The sequence below is a fragment of the Cupressus sempervirens genome, chromosome 9, assembly GCF_028749045.1.
Source record: "Cupressus sempervirens isolate cs-2001-9-10 chromosome 9, ASM2874904v1, whole genome shotgun sequence".
Classification (NCBI taxonomy): domain Eukaryota; kingdom Viridiplantae; phylum Streptophyta; class Pinopsida; order Cupressales; family Cupressaceae; genus Cupressus; species Cupressus sempervirens.
In genome coordinates, this window is record NC_143126.1 from 19,958,777 (window position 1) to 19,964,302 (window position 5,526).

Consider the following 5,526-nt stretch of genomic DNA (forward strand, 5'->3'; position numbering starts at 1 on the left):
TGTGTGACATGTGTTTGCATATCTGTCGGGCAAATTTTGTTACTCTTAAATTTGTTTTAAAACCAAGGGCAGATTGAGGCCATCCAAAAAGTTACGCTTCACAAATCATGGCTAAATGTGTTTAATCTTTCATGTGCAAAAAAAATTATGATTGACTATTTCATTTCGAAAGTAGATCCGATGGTATAAATCTTGTGGCGATGGGCCCAAGGGTGTGACTAATTTTTGGTAAACTTGGGGCAACACTCCATACCACATATGCAAGATTTGTTTTTTCTAAATTGACATTGGTCAATGAGTGAAATTCACCAAATGGCAAGTATTCACCATTAGATTGAACCCTACTTTATGTACACACCTTCTTAACTCTTTGATGCATGTGTAGAAAGTTTTCCAAATCAACTTTTGACATTTTACATACCTCATTGAATAGATTTACATCATGTTAAGCTTGGGATTTCATAGTGCCAACTTCTACTAAGGTCTTGAAATGACTGTCGAACTCTCCAATACTTTGTTTGCTTTCTTTTAGGGATCACTTTTACTGGTCTGAATTGGAATCACACTTTGTATTTTTCATGTCATCTTCTTAAGTGTCTCTTGAGTTCTTTTGGTTCCCTTTCTTTTCTCAATGATCTTGCTAGTAGAAAATATTAATAACTTGCTAAATATTTCAATCTTTGGGTCTTATGTGGCTGCTAGTGGTAAACTACTTATCATGCTTTCCATTAATAATTCTAGTGGTGATTTTGATGAAGTAGGAGTTTCCCTGATTTGTTCCTTAATGGAAGTAACAAAAGAATCTTGCACATTTTGACTTTTATCCTTCTCTATCTGCTACATGGGCTGAGGTGTCAAGCTAACATCTGTATTGACCTCTTGCTGATTTGAATAATCTTGCTACTAATTGTCCATCTTTTCTGTCTCAACATGTCTTAGCTGGAGCGTGAAGTGGGATGCCTTTTGCACAATAATTGACCCATATCCATAGTGATCTTACTCAATTTTTTATTCCTTCTTTGAGTAACTATGTTTTGATACCAATTGTTAGAAATAGGAAAATACTTTGGTGGGGGGGGAATCAATATTTCACAAACATTTACCCAGGTATAGATATCATTTACAATCTTAAAACATACACATGATTAAATTGAAAAGTAAACATAGCAATAACACAATGCAACTCATAATGACTTTCACTAGGGAAACCTTGGTCAAGGGAAAATCTTGGTGGGGATGGTACCCACAAAATTATCCACTAATCAAAGTATCTTGTGAAAGCTATTGACCCTGTTAGGAGTCTATTACATCTATATAGTGTCTTTGTCCTTATCAGAGGACTGGGCCTTATTTAAAGCCTCAACCCTATTAGGAGTTGGTAATGCAATTAAAAAAGATATGCAAGATGAGCCTAGTGCTCAAACATGCAATTACAATAATATGTTTAACTTACACAAAATGAATAGATACAAAAGCCTTTTGATAATGTTGATATCTGCAATATCTGATTTCTCCTTCCTTCTAATTCCTAGTATGCTTATTTTGATTTTCCATATTCCATTTGTTCTCTTGAGGGATGACCATCTTAGATATATATAGCCATCCTCACTATTATTAACCACAACTTTATTCCTTTTTTTCTCTTGAGTCAATACCCTCCACAAACTTGGGATCCTTTTTTTTTTTGGTTCTGGCTAGCCTTTTTCTAGCTTACAAAGGATGTCATTTTTTCCCAATGAACTATTTATTTTACAAATGAAGCACACAAGAGATAACATTTCAAATTCAATGTGTTAAACATGTATACCAAATTTTGAGACAATCTCTATTGAAGAAGGAAAATCTTAATATTTCTCTATATACCAATAAAGACCATATTTTCCTTGCTATAGTCTTTGGGTCAATTGATAAAAGTTTACCAAAAATAAACTACCATTCCCCTAAAAATATGTTCATTCCAAAATTCCAGGGGTAACCTAAGTAGTCTAACTCAAAATGGGATGGTTTCAAGAATTTCATCTAAAAGGTATAGAAAATAGGAGACCATTTCTTAAGGGAAAATAATGATTTGATGATAACTCATGGCCCTATATATATACAATAGTAATTAAACCCTCTTTAAATGATAAAGACAAGGAGAAAACACCTTCAACAACGTTGTGATTTCTTCTTTCCCTTTAATCCTCCACTCTATGCTTGCAAACACCTAACATTTTCAATGTTATGTCAAGCACCCATGATTCTCCCTACAAAAGGCAGAGCCATAAGAGCAATATTATGGTCAATCATTGGATACAAAGTAGAAATCTTGGGCTTACTAATAAGAGGGTTAGAAATATTATTAACTTGATGGAAATAAGTATTCCCAAAAGGTTTAATTCCAAAAAGGGATGGTTAAGGCTTGTTAACACCGACTTTGCCAACATTTTCCATGTTTGATAACTCCACTTCCCCCAAGATTCTCATTATAAGAAACCCTATATTATTTTGCATTCAAAAAAAAATTATTATTATCAAGAACATCTATTGGGCCCCCATTTTGTTCCACCTCTCTAGAGATAGCAACCAAATAACTCTTACCTCTTGGGTCCATTGGAAAAATGTTGTGCCCAAGAAGTTTCATGCATAATTCTATTATTATTTTTATAATGGGTATCAAAAATAATTGTTAGATTGTTTTCCACTTTGTTTTATATAGGTTTCAAAAGTTTGTTAAACTACTTGGCATGTTTTTATGTTTTGTTGGTTTTAAAAGTTTTTTATTTGATTCACTTTGCTTTCTAAGATTTTGTTTAATGAAAATCCAAAATCTTATAAATGTTTGCATACTTTAGATGTCATTTGCTTCTATAACTTGATGAGGGAAAAATAAGTTGTAGAAGAAGATTTTTGGTTATTTGACTACATACGATTGGACATGATAGGGAGATTTATAATGTTATAGTTCATGAATCTTGTTTGCAATGACTTTTACCATGAATTTTTCTTAACTATTTTCTTGTAAGAATATGGTTTTGGAATACTAGTTTTCTAAAATGTTTTTCTAGGAAAATAATAACGTAAACTTGTAGATCTAATTGCCACCCACCATACGGTTTTGCTCCATATTGACTCTTTAAATAGGTAGGTAATGGCCAAAAAAACTAATTTGACATTTCAACATAGACCATCCATTTAGGGTTTCAATCCAAATTGACTTAAATAGGTAGATAATGACAAGAAAAACTAGTTCTAACATTTCAAATTAAGATTTCAAATTACGAGATTCTAATATTTGCAACTCACATAAATTGTGTTCATTAACAAAAATTTAAAAATTCAAGTAATTAAACTTAGCTGCAATCTGATGGACATATTAACATTTATGGATTGATTATTATGTAGTATAAGAATCAATGCATACTACATTTGAATGCTTGAGACAAAATGGCCTTTCTATGACCCCTATTAGTTAAATTCTTCCTTATATGCTTCTGTTTTAACATTATAAATTGTCCTCGACCTTAGCTCTTGTTTTAGGAGATTAAAATTGACCAATTTTATTCAAGAATGTCCACATCTCCATAATAAATTTTTAGGTTAACTTTATTTATTAGTAAGTTAAAAGTATTGTGCCCAATTTGGTACAATCATCACATCATATTGTGCATATACTCAACTTCTAGTTTAACTTTATTTATTAGTAAGTTATAAGTATTGTGCCAAATTTGGAACAATCATCACACCATTTTGCAGGTACCGGATCAAGTTCTAGTCCACTTGATCAGCTTTCCCTAAGGGATTGTCCCAAACAATTCAAATGCCTTGTCTATTCTTCCACATTTTACATACATATCTACCTAATAGAAGTAGATGGTAAAATATATTATCATAAATGTTCGACACCAATTTTACGATATATTGAAAATTAAAGACTTTGTCAAAATGAGATTTTTCAACATTTTTGCACCAACCCCTATTGAACCAAAAGTTTATCCACAAAATGTCTTCTAATTTATCCACAGAACATGCAAAAGTGATCTTAAGAAAAGATTGCCTACTACATTTTTCTACCTATATGTAAAGTTGTACATAAGAAAAAAGATTTTACCTATTACAAATTCCACTCCCAAACCTCTTGCGTAACTTGTACACTGCTATTAACATAACCTGTATTCCCCCACAAATCCCTATAATCTATCCATAAAATTGGCGAGGTCATCGAGGAACTGAGAAGACAGAGGATATCTCATCGTGAAAAAGCCATGAAAACCAGTTTCGTAGAAGAGGAGATCCACCTCTTTCTTCATCCTCTTCAAGTACTCCATGTATTGCAGCTGTCGGTCTCGCAGTATATCCATCCCGCCAACTACAACCAAACTTGGCGGCAACTCCGCCGCCAAAACGTCCACAGAATTGGGAGCCGTCACATTGGCGGCGGGATGATCTCTGTTGGCCCCCGCCGGCAAAAACGCCCGCCAAAACCAGTCGCAAAACTCCACTCTCATTAGCGGCACGTTTCTCAGATCTCTCTCCGAAGCCGTTCTCTCTTCGCCGCCGAAAAACGGCTGAATGAGCACGTGCCCCACTATTCTCACTGGCCGCAGCTCCTCCACGTTCTCTGCCACGCGGCACCCGAGGTGATGCACAATGTTTCCTCCCGCGCTGTCTCCCATCAGAAAGCAGCGCGACACGTCAGCGCTTCTCGGCAAGAAGCTGCTGCCAGCGTGGCTCTTCAGCCACGTCAGCGCCGCAAAAGAGTCGTCGTAGGCGGCGGGGAACTTGTGCTCGGGCGCCAGCCTGTATTCCACCGACACCACCACCACCCGCCGCCGTTTCGCCAGCCGCCGGCAGAACAAATCAAACAACTCTTGGGCGGCGGATAAGATACAGAAGCCGCTGCCATGAAAATACACCACCACGGGAAGCGCCTCCTTTCCCGTGCCGTTTTCTTGCACGGGGACAAACAGACGGAGCCAGACGCCGTTAACGCGGTCTATAACGGCATCTCTGGTGTACACTCCGCGCTTGGGCTTTTCGTTGGCGGGCACAGACGGGGCGACGCACCAGAGAAGCCAAGCCGCCAGGCGCCTGTTGACGGTGCCGTCATTTTTCTGGACGAGATAGACGCCGACTTTGAGAACCCAGCAAAGCCATCGGATGCGGAGAGGAAGGCTGCGCCGAATTCTCTCACATTGTCCGCTTCTAAAAAGCCTCACATTGGAAGTCGCCTCCATTGGTGAACTTTATCTATCGCTGTGAATGGAGAGCGAATGGTTTAAAACCCTGTTTAGAGAAGTCTCACATTAATTAGAGGGAATCGTGTGGGTGAAGGTTTCATTAAATCCATTTAATTCGTTTAATTGCATTTATAAATGGTGTCAGAGAAGTATTGAGATGCCGGGTCTCCTTACTGAGTTTACGTAACGGGTGGTCCACATTCTCGGGCATTGCAGTGGCCTGAGATAACATATTCCGAATGCAAGAAGAATATTTTGAGAATAGACAAGCCATTTTCTTTTGAACGGCCTGAGTTTCTGTCGCCTG

At 37.2% G+C, this 5,526-nt stretch overlaps 1 pseudogene; it reads right to left on the minus strand.

Annotated features, from left to right (window-relative positions):
• Nucleotides 1-4,169: 4,169 nt before the first annotated feature.
• LOC149537433 (putative carboxylesterase 18 pseudogene) lies at nucleotides 4,170-5,216 on the minus strand (annotated as a pseudogene).
• Between the last annotated feature and the right edge of the window lie 310 nt (nucleotides 5,217-5,526).